Below are 17,959 nucleotides of genomic sequence, written 5' to 3'. Positions count from 1 at the left end.
TGGGGAATCGGGGAAGGGGAACAGACAAGTCGCTGTCCTTTTGTTCTTCAGTCTAGTTGTGGAGGACGTTGCTTCACTGGCCCATGTTGGTATTATCATTGTGCTCTTCCCGGATGAGGCAGATCAGTCGCCGGCCTCTCACGACAGCTCTTGGCAGCTCATGCTGGCTGCCAGCCACTCATGGTAGCTTACAGCAGCCCACTGAAGCAGGGGCTGCAGCCTATGGCAACTCACAGCAGCTCAGCTCCAGGTCGAGCTGTTGTTCACCATCTTAGCTGTAGAGGGCAGTGTCACTGGACCATGTGGGATCCAAACCAGGGCCCTGCTGCTCAGAGCTGGCGTCCCAAGCCAGCTCTTAACCAACACGCCACTTGCTGGCCCCCCTTTCTCACTTTTGTAAGTACTTTTTTATAAGTACTTTTTTCATCCATACCAGGTATATAATTTTTAACCAATGGAAATGTCATACAAATAGAGAAAATGTTGAAAAAAAATTGAAAGCATAAAAAAATGTAACTCTTCAAAGGGCAGGCAACTACCTTGTTCATAATAAATCTTGCTTTATCGCTGCATTCTGATATCAGAAAAAGCGCCATCCACCCACTACAAAAGCCAGAGGCCTGGAAGTCACCTCTCTCCCCCACCTACCCCACCCCACCCTACCCCACCCAGCAACAAGTCCTTCCTATCACTTAAGTCTCTATCAAAGGCATCTAGTCTCCCCATCCTCTCGCCACCATACTCCAAGCCACCCCTGGTTTTCTAAGTTTTGAAAAACTAGCCTTCTCACCAATTTGCGAACAGAAGGCAAAATAGTTGCCTCCTTCTGGTCCAGTCTATTCTCCAATCTGGACAGGAGTACTCTTTTAAAATGCAAATCTCATCATGCCACTCCTTGGCCTAACATCCTTTATAGCTTCCCAGAGTTCTTAAAAAATGTCCAAGTAAATGTGAGCTACAGACAGCATGCTCTAGTCCCTACCTACCTCACCATGCCTATCACTTTACTCCTGTGTCCTTCCTCTCTCTCTCTCTCTCTCTCTCTCTCTCTCTCTCTCTCTCTCTCACACACACACACACACACACACACACACACCACTCCAACCTCAGGGCCTTCACACAAACTGTTCTCCAACATACTCGCCTGCCCTTCACCACCCTTCAGATATTAGCTCAAATGCTACTTCTGTGGGATGCTTTCCTTGATCTTCCTCCCAGCATCCTCCACTTCTCCCACAGACACAGAGGCCAAACTACAATTCATATGTTCTTTTCCTATTTAAATTTTAGCACTTAGCACAAATGGAAATGACTCAGCAGTTGAATATATCTCTTTCAACATGCATGAAGCAGCTAGCAATTGTCTCTTTCTCATACTAGTACCCTTGGTCCTTTTCACAGCCTCATATAGTAGATATTCAAATATTTATTGAATAAATGAAAAATCAACAGTAAAAATCTGTAGATGTTATTAAAAAAACATTATGAAGCTGGCAAATTTGGGGTTGGAAAAACGCATTTTCCAAAAGGATATTGAATCTGACACTTGAATCCAAGTTGATACAGTTTAAGAAAAGGAGGCTGTGAAGCTTTGCTAAACTCTTGAACCACAAATAGTTCTCAGAAACCTTATTTTACAATTTAAATACAAATTAAATTCAAAGATGTAAGAGTTAAGCCTCCTTTTAAATTATACTTGGTTTAAAATTTTAAGTAGAACAGTTTAATCTAATATAGGTTTAACTAACCAAGTCGTGGGAAACCTATTTGAGATGTTCACTAAGCAGTTTTATATAGTTATCCCTCAAAACAACAATTAAAACCCCTAAAGTGGAAGAGAAAATGGCTTTAAAAATGTTTTTAATTCCTTGTTTGAAAAGGAAACCCATTTAACATGGTTTAAAATGCAAAGATACAAAAGTCCATAAACAAAATGCCTCTCACCTCATCTTCCGGTTACCGCCCCTATTCTGGAGATACATGTACCTCTTTTCAATGAAAGAAAATGTTTTGAGATGATTACGCATATTCAGAAGTGTTTTTTTTTCCTTTTTTTACAATAAAGTCTCAGCATAAACAAAGCTCCCTTAAAACAGTGAAAATGGTTCTTTCTATAAACATTATCTATAATCAACTTCTATCAAGTACATGTATTGAGCACGCACACCCACATAAAGAAAGCAAGACCCATACTCCGTAGGTTTCTGGTTTGGTATTTTGTTTTAAATCCAAGGAGTAATGGGAAAAAAGAAAAGCTAAATTATACACAGACCAACACTCCTATTAACTCATACCACTAATGAAATAAAAATCTAACTAAGCAGAGAAAATGGGCCCACACGTTGGACCTCTGAAATGATTTTGCTCTTTGATCTCTGTGCCCATCTCTCCTATTTAATATAAACTTCAAACCAAGAGCCATGAAAAGTGGTGATAATTAGTAAGGGCCAGAGTGGGACAGCTTTTAGTGCAATCAGGCATTCACAAAGATTTTTTTCTCTTAAATTTACAGTAAATTAAGCAAACTTTTATTTTAAAATGTCTGTAACTCAAAATTCTTTTTCACCAGTGTGCACTTAGCACCAAATTTCTGTATGATAGGTGTGCTGAAAATGTTACTTTTGTTTCCTTCTCTTACTTTGTACTGATACTTAGAACTTAGCTTCCAAATTACATGTGGTGTTCTCCAAAAATAACCCGTACCTCTTCAAAAACTCTCATTTTTGTATTAGGAAATAGCTCCAATCAATACACATTACTGAATAAGCCTCAACTATGCCATCTTAGAGATAGGTCAAGGAGGTGGAAAAATATGAGTAAAAGTCCCTCCCTATTCTTGAGGTGGGGAAAACATGTCAACAGGTAAATTACAACAGACAGACTGGACAGACAGGGGTAAGAATTATTCTGGGTGGAGGACTTAATTCTCCCTACAAGAGGTGGTATTTGAGAGGCGTCGTGAAAGAAGATTTAAGAAATGTTGTTTGCTAGAAGTGGATGGGTATGAAACAGAATGAGCAAAACAGGCAAAAGGAGAAGCAGTAAAACATTCCTCAGTGTAGCGATGGTTCAGGGGAGAGAGTGGCAAGAGCTGAAACTAGAAAAACAATTTAGAAGCTGATGGTGACGGTCCTCATGTGCCAAGGTGAAGAATTTGGATTTTTTTTCCTGCAGACAAAAGGGAGCCAAGGGATGTTTTTCAGCAGGCAAACACCATGTGCAGCTTGGTATTTGAGCAGAGCAGAGAATGAACTGGAGTAGGGAGACACAGGTGGCAGGAAATTAACTTAGGAGGCCCTTGTGACACGATGAGGGAGGGCCTCAGGTCAGGAGCAGTGGGACAGCCAATATCAGTCAGAATGGAGAGAAACTGGGGGAGGGGGGGTCTGGTGACTGAACATGGGGCTGAGAGAGACACGAGCCAAGGACAGCAACACACTTTCTGGCCTGGAAGACTGGGTGGACAGTGCATTTCAGATCACCTAGAAATGAGGGAGATGACTTTTATCTTTACAAATTACCACTGAGGTACCTGCGTAGTCCAGATGACAAAAGGTCCCAGCTTAGGTAAAGCTGTAAATGGGGACAGAGCGCAGGGAGCTGCCTGCCAGTTTACACAACAGATTAGAGGAGAGGGCAGGAAAGCACCTGAATCCATTGCTCTTATTAGCAGGTATGGGAGGGCACAGGTGGCTGCAGAGCAGGTCGCTGGGTACCATGAGCACAAATGGATCTGAACTGGATGCTGACAGTCTGTCCACTGGTTTAGGACGTGAAAAAAAAACCTACCTTCAAGAGTTACACATTTCTAGAAGCTAAATGAGAGCCCATGTCATTTTGGAGGCAACTATCACTTCCCACCACAGGCAGCCCTTCGTTTCTGGTTTGTCTCTCCCCGTCTTCTCTGCGTCAGGGTTTCATCCTCGCCTCCTGCCTGTGTGAAAGGCCTGGGGGGTGGGAGAACATAGGACAAGTGGCACCTGTGGCTAAAAGATCACTCCTGTCACTATCCAAGACATTTCTGGTCTGAGGAAACTCAGTTTTATATCTATACACTGCACTTTTTCTTTTCATCAACCACCTTTTTGGGTATTTGAAGTCTGGGAGTCCCAAGAACATAAAAATAACGACGGTCTCTTCCCCCTCGTTCCTCTCCATCCCTTCCTGCCATCCACCATCCACCATCCACCCTCTCAAGGGAAGATGTATAGACAGAAGACCAGATTCCAAAACACTGCCCTGTCAAGAGGGTGGATAGTTATGTAAGAATTTTGCAAAAATTTGAGAAAACAAAGTAAAGGAGACTACTAGTGCAGAAACATTAACTGTCAAACGAGTAAGGGCTAGTTTAAACACTTTTTTAAAAAACAGCAGGGAGTTGTACTCCAGATAAAGTTAAAACATGACAGTAGGCAGCAGCTGACAGCCCCAGAGCAACTTGCCTAAATGACTGAAGAAGTGACTCGGAAAGCCAAGCCACCTACCAGACAGCTTCTCTGTGCCAATGAATCTGGTTTGTTTTAGAAGCAGATGAGTTCTAGAACTTTTATTTACTAAGGGGTTTTCAAACACATTTAACGCCACAATGTTTTCCCCAACCCCAAATTTTCTGTGAAACTCTGAACTTGCCAACCGTGGTAGCTTACAGGCATGTAATAAGAGCTTTCTTGCTTTATGAAACTTCAGATGCCCAAATATATCACGGTGCAATACTGTGAGTCCACCCAGGCTACCTGTACAGACAACTCAGGCCACATCTGCAGGCCCTTGAAAGCAGGCTTTTTATCCTCCACTGACACTTGGGGCTGGGCAATCCTTTGTTGTGGGGCCATCGCTGTGGGATGGGTAGCAGCACTCTGCCCTCTACCCACTAAAGGCCAGCAGCACTCCACCCCCAGCCAAACCATCAAAAAGATCTCCAGATATTGCCAAATGCCCCCTGGAGGCAAAACCTCCGCATTGAGTGCTACTGCATTAAAAGGAGAGTCTAAAGCTTACACATTGCCTTTTCCTTAAAATCCAGTCCTATGAATAATTTGCTAGTTCTGTTTGTCTCTCAGCACTCAAAGCAAAAAGAAAGTGCTGCCTTACCCGATTTGAACATCAACTCCTAGGCAGATTCAGTAATGGAGTTGTGCACAATTCTGGAAAGGAAACCCAGAGTGGGCACCCACAAAGCTTCCTGAGCTCAAAATATACCACTTTCTTCCATATATAGATTTTGACTTTCTGGAACATTTACTTCATCCTTACAACCCCGTGATGTAGAAAAATCTACTGGAAAAAAATGTGTGTGATCATCTTCATCAACAGAAATGCTGCCAAAGGCTGAAAAGTTTCTTTTTTCATTGCCTTACATCTTCAAATTTAACCACAGTATTGTGAAAAGAATCCAGACTCATTTTAAACACACATACATACACAGAAAGAGGCACTGTATATTTAATGCTCAGTCTTGAGGCCATGCTGACTTTAAAAAGCAGGTGTTGTACCAAGCTAGGCTGGGCTTAGGTGTTCTGGGTCCTAGGCTTGATTTATTACCAGCCACTGGGTGGAAATTGGCACAGTTGTAAAATGGGTTAATACACCCACCCAACCCTCACTGTGTTGCTCTGAGGATAAAATTGGAATCTTTGTTAAAGGCCTTTCACAAAAGCAGGGTGAAGCTAACTTTGTCCAAGGTACACCCTTAATAAAAAAGGAAAATTTCAAAGTAATTAAACCATTAAATGCCTCAAACATGTCATGTAACAATCCTATCCCACAGTCTCTGAAAAGGGGGGAAAAAGAGATGAGATACCAAGCAGGCCAGGGAAAAAACAAATAGAGCCATTTAAAAGCTTTATCTAATTACCCCCACTGAGACTTTTTCTCTGCTGTCTGGCTGGCTGACAAAGAATGTGAAGGTTTTCATTGGGCTTTCTCCTCCCTATCAGGACCACCCGCCCTCATGGAGTCTGAAAGGCCTCAGGTGAATCCTGCAGGAGCAGTCAGTCAGTACCCAGTCTTGGGGATTTTACAGAGCCTTTCAAATTCTCTTAGCATTACTTGCTTGAATCACACTGAACAAACAGTCTCCACCCTCTCCCACTTCTTTTGTCTGAAGCACCTATTCACAGGCAGCCACCTTTCCTGATGGCTGACTGGCTCACCTGTATCCTGAAGTACCATCAGAAACTAGATGCGCCAGTGGCTGGAAGGCACAGCTCCCTGCGCCCTCCTCTCAGGGCCTCCCTTCCTGTCCACCCCACCCCATCGCAACCAACCAATGTCAGAGCGCAATCTCCAGCTACTCGGCTTGACTTCAGACCAATAGTCAACACCCAGGGAAGGTGACAAGAGAAACTGAGACCAGCACACTTGATGACACTGTCCCACAGGATAGCTAATATAAAGGGGGGACAAGTCCCTCACCCTCACTCCCGTCTTCCTCATTCTTCCACCTCAGTCCTAATGCAAACACAGCAGATGGCTTTCCTCTTACGGGAATGGGGGAAATTAAAAATAGGTGATGCATTTCAGAAAGCACATAGTATGCCTCCCTGTGTTTCATAGAGTATACCTTTTACTTCTGATTTATGGGAAAGCCCCCCAGGGCATGGGAATCACCATCTGACTCCTGCTTTCTGAAGAGGGCCATGGCTATTTCTACTCAAAAATCACTTCCTAAGTCAGAGGGAGAGAAAGCTCATTTTCCCTGCCCCCCCCAATCCATCCAATTTCTTTATTATATTTGGATATAAAAAATATTGCTCAGTTTTGCCTGCTCGGTAGGTCAGATGTACACAAGTAACCTTGAGGCAGGGAAACTTTTGACTTATAATGGACTTGCCTGGTTACCAACCATGGCTTTGGTTCGATTTCAACCATTTTATCTCACTGAAAACTCCAAGATCCTTTAACATACTTATGGCACAAATGTAAGGTAAATCACAATTTTCCCCCAAATATTTGTGACGGAAATGTCAGCCCTTCCAAACATATTCTAAACCTAATATAATTATTTTTAAAAAGGTATTAAGAACTGGGCTGAATAAACTGAGTGAGATGGAGAAGTGGAGTGAAAAGGACAAGCCCTATTAAAGCCTAAGAGAATCTCAGTAAAAAGAAGAAAACTATTGCTCTGTTATCAGGCAAGTCTATACTGCATACTTCCTATTGATATTATATTTCATTTCTATCTTTTAAATGCAAATCTATTAATAAGGAGTGAAGGAGGACATCATTTTGTGTATTAGGTAGATTTTCCAAAACAAACTAAATGTTCCATTATTAATAAATGAAATACAGTGATGTTACTCACATATATGCTCGGGAAGGGAAAGGTTTAACCTGAACACACGGGTAACAGACAAGAAGTCTGCCCAGACAAGCTGCCATCTGACACCAGAGTTGGTCAGAGAGCATGAACTTCAATTAAAAGACACGTACAAAAGAAAGAGAGATTATTTAAATATGATAAAAAACAAAAACTCAACATCCTATTTTCCTGGGTCAAAGGACACGGGGGCCTCAGAAATTAATTAAATCTAGTAAATAATGTAAAACAGGGAAGGACTCCCTTTCAAAAATGCTTTGGTTAATTTTAGCATCCTTCTGTTTAGCTGCTTAGCAACCCTTATCCTATGACCTTTTAAGCATCACCTACTTTTCAGAAGGATAATGAATAGAAACATCAAAAGGACTCACTTCTGACTGTTTCTAGTGAACGCGATTAACCAATTTTTGTAGGACTTCAATTTATATTAACTATGCCATACAAAACCCTAAAAAAGTAGAAGTTTTAAAACTTTACTAATCAGGAAATATCCCTTGCTGAAGGTAATAAATGATGTTGAAAACTGAGCATATGACGGCAAGCAAAGATTTCCAAACTGACCTAGGAAGTGGACCAACACAGCAATTCAAAATTTAACAAAAATGAAAGCTACCTCATGGCACCTGGCTCCTGCCTGACATACAGCACATAACTGATAAAACAGCTGTTGATCAGGTGCAGGACTAACAAGGTTAGGTTTATTTTCCTCCAATATTCTGTACTTCTCTTGGATGCAAATGAGACCTCAGGAGTCAGCCTGAAGAAATTTAAAATAAAAGACCCTTCAATCAAAAGGTCACTCGCTGGATGACGTAAACAGTTAGGAATGGATGCACCACCACCTTGCCAGCTGAGTCAGACCCATTCTTCCCCTTCACATGAACACTTCTCTGCGGTCAAGGCATAGACTCTGATTTTCTGATGAGAAATAAATAGTATCTAGAAAAACCCAGAGAATGATATGCCATATTCCAGTAAGCATCAGCAGCATTTAAGAGTATCACATAGCCAGCGAATCCCCTTTAAAAACCTAAACATCCTAAAATGCAATCAATTCAGCAGCATTTATAAGAATGATAAAACAGCACAAGTTCATTAACAACCTAAAATGGAGCACAAGTTAAACAAATAACTAAATCAAAGGGCTCTCCCTGTCTTTTGTAAAAGGGGTGTAGGAGGGAAGGTATTTTTTCACACATTTAAAACTTGATAAAAGCCATCCAAATGTTTAATTCATCAGTGTAACCAAAGCTCAAAACACATCAAAGCAGGATCCATCAGCCCGAACCCAGAAGGCTCCTTCCAACGGGCAGAGGTAAAAAAACAAAAACAAACAAATCCCTAAAACTAGTGGCTCACCTTTGCTTAAATTATTTGAATAATTTCAAATCCATTCCTTCAAAAGTTCTTTGTGACTCTTGAAGGAAGCACAGAACTAAACGTTTGCAAACAAGAAGAAAAAAGTTTCAGCCAAGACTTTGGCCTCTTAGACTTCCGGGTTACATTATGTCTTAAAATCATACCTGCCTACTCTAAAAAGCACCAGATCTAGAGGATGCTTTTAAGGGCTGTGAAGGTGGATAGGTGGTGGTGGTGGGACACCCCCAAAAAACAAAACGAAAACCATTCTTTTCTTTGCAGTTCCCTTTTTTCCAACTTCTACTTCAATTAAACTTATTTCAGAATACACGCACATGCATGCACATACCACTGCATCTCTAAAACAAAAAAATCTCAAAAATATGGGATGCACATTAGTAACTCAGCCTTTGCAGAAATCACCTCCAGTCCTCTTCAAGACAGAAATACCTCGCTATTTCCAGCATCCCTATCCAACAGGCAAACTTTATTTCCACTGGCTTTCAAAAGGCTACGCTTAAATCTAAACTCTAAAACAAGCATGAGGGTTAGTTAATTCGGCTACTGATGAAAACCCTAGGACAGGTTTTTCAGCATACCAAGAAGTTATATTTTTATTCACCGTTCTTTCTATCCTTCTCCACCACCATCACCATCCCCCCAAAAAGAAGAAAAAAACTCCAAAGTGCCCCGAATGTGTGCTGCTGCTGGCTCTGAAGCCGTGTAGAATTTCGTAATGGAATGTGAACTGCTCGTCCGGATCTGGGCTCACGTTCTATCTTCTAACCAGTAAGGAGCGAGGGAGGGCAAATCTGCTGAGCAAGGAGAAATACTTTCCTCCTCTTTTATAACCCATCACGGATGCACCGCGGCCGCTGGACGCGAGCTGCACGCTGCGCCTGTCAACCGGCCCGCCGGCCTGCGGGTGCCCGCGACCCCTGGGTCCTCACGCCCCCTGCGCCTCTCCTCTCTCCGGGGCCGCCCCCGCCCGAAGAGTCAAGTAGCCTCGCCAACAAGCGGGCTCGGCCTCCGCGTCCCGCACTCACGCGCCTCGCCCGGCCCAGAAGGTGGCCGGGGAGCGAGTCACTAACTACATCCCCGACGCGACCCTCCGCCCGGTTCAGAAAACACCCCGCTTCCCAGGGTGGGGGCCGGCGACGGGAAGGACCTCCCCTGCTCCTTAGCAACCATTAAGGTCGCAGTTTCCTAAGAGACCGCGGGCGGGGAGGGGGCGCAGGGGGCCGGGCCCGAGGGGGGGGGCGCACTGGGTCTCTAGCCTCTCGACGCCGCCCCCCTCCCACCCAGGCTCTGCACTGCCGGCCGGATGGGAGGAGGAAGGGAAGCCCCAGAACTCGCAAAAAATTGGTCCAGCGGGCGGCGGACAAAAGTTTCCGAGCGCTCTCCACAGCTGGGCGGCGAAGTGGGCTCCGGCGGCCGGCCCCGCCTCGGATGCTCCCGGCCTCCTTCCTGTGCTCGTGACGGCGCCGGGCGCCGAGCCCCCCCCCTCCCCCCCGCGATGCAGGCTCCGCTCCACACCGATGGCTCCCACGAAAACACACGGCCAACCGAAGGGCAAGGGAACAATACGCGGACAGGGCTCCGGCTCCGGCCCCCTCCTCCCCTGGTTACCCGGGACAGTGGTCTGCGTGACCCACAGCCACGAGCCCAGAGCGAGCGAGGGCGCAGGGTGGCCGCGGCCCCCTCCCAAGCCGGCGCCGTCCGCCGGGGAGGATCAAAGTCCGCGGAGCAGGGCGCGGCGGATGCTCCCACCGCGCAGCCCCAGGCGGGCACCCCCGAGCTAGCACCCCAGGCAGGCACCCCGAGCGGGCACCCCCGGATACCTTGCGGCGGCGGGCGGGCGCCGTCATCTCTGCGCTGCTCGGCCCGAGAGGGACTCGAAAGTATGTAGGAGAAAAGTTTCCCCTCCCACATGGGGGGAGGATGTCGGGGGAGCGAGGGCGGAAGATGGAGAGCAGCGCTGGGAAGATGTTTCTGGCCGGCGGTGCGTGCACCATCCGAGTCCCGGCGGTGCTGGTTAAAAATAAATTGGGCGGCGGGCGCGGCGGCGCGGGTCGGGCCGGATTCCTGCGCTCGGACGGCTAATATGGATGCGCATCAGGTCCTGGCGGCGGGGCGCTGCGGCGACCGCGGCGGCTCGCGCTGGGAGCTGGTTGGCAGAGCCGGCAGCTCGGGAAGGGGAAAGGAGCGGAGGAAGGGGAGGAGGAGGGGAGGAGGAGGAGGAGCGGCCCGGCGCGCAGCCCGAGGGGAGAGGGCTGCCCAGCTCATCCCCGGCCGGCCCCACCGCCCCGAGCGCACGTAGCGCGGCGTGGGGCGCTCGGGTCCTCGGCTCCGGGAAACGGCGAGTTTAAAAAGTACAACGCGCTCTGCAGACTTCACCCTCCCCATCCCCAAAAGTTCTTTAAAAGGTCGCTCCTGCTCAGCCCCAGACATCTCGCTACCACCCGAGTCCCGCGAGCCGGAACCCCGGGCGCGTACTTACGGCCGGGCAGGGTGCTTGGCTCCCAGGCATGATGCCGTGGGGACCGGTGGGCTTCGGGGAGAGAACGAGGAGAGATGCAAACTTGTTCCGGAAAAGGAATCAAAATGGCGTTTCTGGATGTGCAAAGTTCATCAACTCCGCAGTCACTTCCCCTCCTCCTCTTCTCCCACAGGGAGGGAGGTGGGCGAGGAGCTGACGACCCCGGCGCCCCAGCCGTCGTCCCGGCCCCCGCTTCGGCCCCCCGCCCCGCTTCCTCGCCCGCACGCTGGGAGACTCACTCTCCCCCTCTCACCCTGATAAGTAGACACATCACGTGTTGCTCCTGCGAGTCTCCTGGGGACGTGTTACTGAGCGGCGGCGGCGGCTGCGGCGGCTCTGGCTGGGGGGTGGGAGGGAGCGCGGTACCCGCCTGTCGCCCCCGCCCCGATTTTAGCGGGGTGACCGCAGTTTCCATCCCAGGATGGATGGAGGAGGAGTCCCCCACCCCACCCCCACCACAGCCCCAGGTTTGCCCCACGCCCTCCGCAGGCGCCCCGGGCCAGGGGATGGGCCGGACCGCCCCAGGGAAAAGGGTCTCAGCCGCCGCAGCTGAGCCGGATCCCGGTCAGCCCAGCGCTCGCCGGCGGGCCACCTTGGACCACCTCGCCCCCTCCCCTCTAGCCCCTCACTGCAAGCGACTCTCCGCCCCCAGCTTTCCATCACATCACTAGAGTTTGTTTCACTATTTTAACGGAGGACGGGGGGAGACAGAGATGCCCGGAGGCGCGAGAGGGGCACCTAGGAGGTCAGGAAAGGGGTGACGTGGGGGTCGGGGTCACTTGGCCTGGCGCCGCCCCTCTCAGTCTCGGAAGCAAATGGGAGGGTGAGCCCCACCCGCGCCGTTCCCTCTCCACGCGGTCCTCGCTCTGCATCCAGGTGGGGCGAGTAGATGCTGGCTCAGGAGATTAAGGAACCAGCGCTTCACCCCGCCCCCAACTTTGGGCTGTTTCTCTCCCAGGGCCCCGTCTTTTTAGCTCTGCCGCTACCGTCCGGGAGCGCGTTCTCCGTCCAACAAATTCAACATCGACTCGGCTTTTGTCACTTTTCCTTCACCACACTTCACAACTGATGCTTAAGCGGGGTCTGCTGGCCCCCAGGGGGCCGAGGATGGCAGAGGCTCCTACCGCCACAGTGTCCCCACCCCGCGATGGAACGGCTGATGCTGTGTCATCCATATCGCCCTCTGAGGCATCAGGGAAGCCACATGCAATATCTCTTTCTCTCAGAGGGCTCCTGTTTCAACTCTGAAAAGCAGGGCACTCTCCATCTCTACAGCTCCCACCACCACGCTTAGCCCTGGCTGTTGAGGCCCAAGTTATCACTGAGCCCAGGGAAACCAGGCCTGGGCTGTGCTTCCTCCATGAAGCAGCTGACATGTTTCCAACTGTTAATATTTTTCCTACTGAGGTTCTGAAAGGGCCTGTTCTCAGCCTTTGGAAACATCATCAGACAGATAAGATTGACTGTGGTTGTGGAAAATAAACACCACACACACCTCAAATCCTAAAGACAAATATGCCTCTTAACTAGTTGCAGAGACTACTACTGTAGAATTAGGCATTTGAGACTAGTTAGGCAAGATGATGTTATATATACAGAAAGCTGGCTACTCGACTCACCATGACCTTTCACTCTGACTCCACCACACGGGCTCCTCTGAGGACACCTGCACATTATACAAAGTTTTAGGCCCAATCGTGGGCCTTTCATTTGCAGCTTTCAGTGGAACTCTAGTTTTCAGGGCTTCAGATAAAAGTGTCTATCTAGGGATGGACTAAATGGATGGGTTCTGGCCAAGACAGAACTCTAGAACCAAGGAAAAGCAGTTGGACCATTACCTCTGACTTGAGATAAGTAGGCTAAACCACAGCTCAGGAGGGAACTGATTCAGCTGGCTGTTTCCCTGACGTCCAGAGTCATCGAAATTAAGTTTTCAGAACCTGTTATGTTTCCCATGGTCTAGTGTTTACTGAGGAAAACTCTACTCAGAGAAACTTCTGCACTTGCATTTTTCTAAGTCTTCCCCCACCCCCACCCCATGTCCCCAAGTGTATTATCAAATTCTTTTTTGAAGACAGGACTGCCCATGGAGGAAATGGGCAAGTCTCTAAACAGGAGTAAGAGTTCACACAGTCACCCAGAACTGGCACTTCAGACCTGTAACGTGTTCCAATGAGAAGGCAAAGGAAGGGCCATTTAGGGAATGCTACTTTATTCATTTGTCCTGCCTTAGATTCAGGAGTTAGTTAGCCTTCCTGGTCTCCCCATTCAGTGATAGAGTTTGAGCAGGAACATCAAAGTTAGGCTTTTGCTTGTAATTTCGCTTATTCTATAAAATACATTCAAACCTGCAAAGCTACATGAATTTTCATGACTTTTATAATGACACCTAGATAACATTAGCAACTAAAAAAGAAAAAAAATAGTTTAAAAGTAACTTTAAAAAATTGAATACTAATGATATGGGCCCTGTGTTCACCTTTTCTAGCTAATTAATAAACTTATAAGTGAAACGACCTTGTCAAAGGTCTGTTTGTTCGTATTACATATAAATATTTATTGGACAAATACATATCTATCAAACATCTAATAGGTAAAAAGTCATGCTATCAAAACCAGGATGAGGTGCTACTTTGCACCCACTAGGATGGCTATAATAAAAAAGACAGAAGTAGCAAGTGTTGGGGAGGATGTGTACAAATTGGAACCCTCGTACATTGCTGGTGGGAATGTAAAGCGGTGCGGCTGCCTTTAAAAACAGCTTGGAAGTTCCTCAAAATGTTAAACATTGAGTAACCATAAGCTAAGCTAGTCCACTCCTAGGTATATACACAAGAAATGAAAACATATATCCACATGAGAACATGTACATGAATGTTCATAGCAGCACTATTCATGATAGCTAAAAAGTGGAAACAACCCAAATACCCATCAACTGATGAATGGATAAACAAAATGTGGTCTGTCCATACATGGAATATTATTCAGCCACAAAAGGAAAAAAGTACCAATATATACTACAGCCTGAATCAACCTTGAAAACATGCTACATAAAATAAGCTAGACCCAAATGGACAAATATTGTATGATTCTGTTTATATGAAATGTCCAGAATAGGCAAATCTATAGAGACAGAAAATAGATTAATGTTTGCCTAGTGCTGAGGGTTTGGGGGGGAAATGGGGATTGACTGCTCATGTGTATGGGGTTTCTTTTTAGGGTGATATAAATGTTCTAAAATTGATTGTGGTGATGGTTGCACAACTCTGAATATATTAAACACCATTGAATTGTATACTTTATATGGGTGGATGGTAGGGTATGTAAGTTATATCTCAATAAAGCTGATATGTATATACAATCATGAAATTGTGCTACATTCTATAGTAGAGAAGCAATACAAAAATGGATAATTTATAATCCGTGCCATAAAACAGTTCAGAATCTAATCTCTGCACATGAAGTAATCATGAAATGCAAACCAACAACAAATAGGAACCATCAAATAGGTACAAAATTCAGAGGTTCAGAGAAAAGAGGTCACTTCTAATAAGAATCATTGGGGAAAGCTTCGTGGAAGAGAAAGCAATGGAGCTGAGCCATGGAGAAAGGCTAGAAATTTCGTAGGTGGAGATTAGGATTAGAAACAGTAGATTTGCAAAGGCATGATTGTAGCAAGTTATGGGTCCTGTTCAGAGATCAGTAAGGATTCTAGTGTGGCTGGATTATAATGTATACAGGAATATATAGGTAATGAGATTGAAAGGTAAACAAGCTGAGGCTATCCCACAAAGAATTTTGAATGTGATCCATGGAAAAACCTCAAGTATGAGGGTGGGGGTAGAGGTAATGGAGAGTAGATGATCAAGAGCCACTTCAGAGGAAGAACTGACAACAAAACAACTGGTGGACCAGGAATCGGGGGGTGAAGAAGTGAGGGCCAAGATGAGGCATGGGTCTTAGCCAGGTGCCTGAGAGAATAAAGGACAACATGAGAAAGCCAGAGGTAGGAGCCCATTGAGGTAGAAGGTGAAAGACTAAGGGATACTGAGCTTAAGAAATAAATGGAAAACATACAGCTTGGCCACGAAAGAGGCTCAAGAAGAAAAAGGATGTGGGCATTGGAGAAGGCCACTTGGATGAGGTGACACATTCTGCTGAATCTCACAAGATGTGTAGGTGTCCCCCAGACAGAGAGGAGTGGGTAGGGCCCTCCAGGGAGAGGGAACAGTGAGGAGTAAACTCAAGGGCACAGAGGAGTAAAACAAAGTCAGTTTCTTGAACTGCAAATACCTCCCTCTGTGGCTGGAGCAGAGGGAGGAAGGGAGGCAGTAAGAGATGGAGCTGGAGAAACAGCCAGCGGGCCAGACAGCCCAGAGTTCTGTGCAGCTGGCTGCTGACTTGGACTTGATCCAATGGTGAGGCCCTGAAAGGGCTTACGGAGGAGGGCAGACAGAGCATCCCTCATGGTACTGTGGAGAAGGGTCTGGAAGCCTTGGGACAAGAAAGCTAGTTAGGAATTAATAGAAGATCCATCTAAGAAACAATAAGGACCTAGTAAGCCACTGGCTGTAGAGTAATGGACTGATTTGAGACATAATTAGGACATGGAGTCAACAGAACTTGACCAATTTGATACTACAGGAAGGAAAACAAAAATCCCTCTGGAGCACTGACCAAGGGGTGTGTCACCAAAATAGATAAACCACTGCAGCCGTGGCAGAGCGATAAATGACAGTGCAGGAATTAAAGGTGGGACAGGCAGAGGTACTAGAGGTAGAAGATGTTAAAGAGATGTAGTCCAATGGGCTTGGTCCCAGTTGGTTGCATGAGAAGAATTAGGAAGGCTTCTCTGGTCTCGGGTGTGGGTACCTGGATGGGTGGTGGGTCCATTCAACATGAGTCATAGGGGAAGGGCGGTGTGTGGAAGATGAGAGGAGGTCAGACCCAAGAGAGACATCTGAGGGACAGAGAGGGTGGACAGTGAAGGGCTAGAGGCTGAACCAAGGGACATGCCTGCAATTAGATGGCTGAAGGAGTGACAAGTGCTCCCTCTTTCACCTCTAAAGCAGCAGAACAGCCAAAGCAGTGGGGGCTGCCAAGGGAAAAGGCGGTTAGCGGTGAAAATGCAGAAAAATCAAGGCAAGTAGCTGAAAAGGGGGTGAGATCTGAGAAAGTAAATTGATTTAAGAGTAGAAGATAGGGGCCAGAAAACAAAGGGTTAAAGAGTAACTGGAAGAAGAGGAAGTGAAGGCCATGCTTTGTGAGAAGTTAGGTGATAAAAGGGAGAGAAAGGAAAGTGACAGCAGCATGATAATAGCAACTAATATTTACTGAACACCTACTATGTGCCAGGCACTATTCTAAGGGCCTCATATGTATTACCTTGCTTAATCCCTTCCAGCCTCGAATCTGGTAGGTGCTATTATCGGTGCTAGTATCGTTTCCATTCTGCAACTGTCTAAACTGGAGTCCAAATATCACACAGCTGAGAAGCGGAAGAGCTGAGATACACACCAGGCAGTCTGACCTCCAAACCCCATTCTTTTATTGTTGTTGTCACCACCATTATTAGTCAACTGAGAATTAGTTTGCTAATAACAATGCCAACTTGATTGTCTTGACTAATCTCAATAAAACGCTCTTGCTTGGACTTTTGTAGGAGGGCCATTATTGTCTGTGCAGTTAACAAGGATGTAATTGGAAAGATAAGTGAATGTGCAGGTTTAAGTATTTGGCTAATTTGGTTTCTAACCACCTCTCCTTCACATCAACTTAAGGTACAAACCTCTTCCTGTTCTCCAAGTATTATGATCTATATGTGCAGGCTACATCCTAAAGCTGTGGTGAATATTTTATGTACCCAGTACAGTAGGCCAGAGATGATGGACCAGAGTCCGCCCTCTTAGCATCTACACCGGCAGTTCTCAACTGGGGTAACTCTGACCGCTCTCCTCCCCGCGGGACGTTTGGCAATGTCTGGAGACATTTTTGAATGTCACAAGTTGGGGGAGGGGTACCACTGGTATCTATGGGTGAAGGCCAGAGATGCTGCTAAACATCCTACAATGCACAGGACCGCTCCCATGACAAAGAATTATCGGGCCCCAAATGGCAGTAGTGGCGAGGTTGAGACTCCCTGCTCAACAGTGTCTTGAAAACTATCAGAGTCTGGAAAAGGGGTTTTAGAGTGGGCAAACCACCCAGGCCATTCATGTCAACAGGAAAGGAGTGTAGATCTAGAGGGGAGAGAATACAGATCTATGAGACAGAAACAGCTTTTGAAGGAATGGGGGTGGGGGAGTGGGATATGTGTGTGTGTGTGTGTCTATGGCAGAGAATAAATGGTAGAGAGATCAGCCTTGGGAAAAAAGGCTAATTCATTCTACGACAGAAAGGAAGGGAAAAAGATTAGCAGGAACATACTGAGAAATATGAGTGGAGAAGAAGGCAAGTTGTGGGACTTCTCATCGGATGGCCCTGAATGTGGAAAAGCAGCAATGTAGGAGAGCCCGGGAGCAGCACGGGGCTGAGACTTAAAGAAACGAGGAATCAGTGGTAGAAAACTTCAGGTCTGTTTTAGCTTCAATGCCATGGAGCCACAGAGGACAAAAAACATATGGTAGGGATTACTGACAATTGGAAAACTGAAATGAGTAAAACCCATCACAAGGGGATGACACTGGAAGGGGGCTGAGACTATCAGAGCTAGGAGTGGTCTAGGGATACAAAGATTAGAAAGA

General features: G+C 46.5%; 1 protein-coding gene across 1 annotated transcript in view; it reads right to left on the bottom strand.

The window, feature by feature from the left end:
- Positions 1-11,408, bottom strand: part of RREB1 (ras responsive element binding protein 1) — a 144,384-nt gene extending 132,976 nt beyond the window's left edge. The window contains exon 1 of the mRNA XM_019666546.1: positions 11,178-11,408. The gene's annotated coding sequence lies outside the window, so the exon portion shown is untranslated. The remainder of the gene's footprint in view (positions 1-11,177) is intronic.
- Positions 11,409-17,959: the final 6,551 nt, after the last annotated feature.

The sequence above is a fragment of the Hipposideros armiger genome, unplaced genomic scaffold (genome assembly GCF_001890085.2).
Source record: "Hipposideros armiger isolate ML-2016 unplaced genomic scaffold, ASM189008v1 scaffold_474, whole genome shotgun sequence".
Classification (NCBI taxonomy): domain Eukaryota; kingdom Metazoa; phylum Chordata; class Mammalia; order Chiroptera; family Hipposideridae; genus Hipposideros; species Hipposideros armiger.
This window is presented reverse-complemented; position numbering and strand designations above follow the sequence as displayed.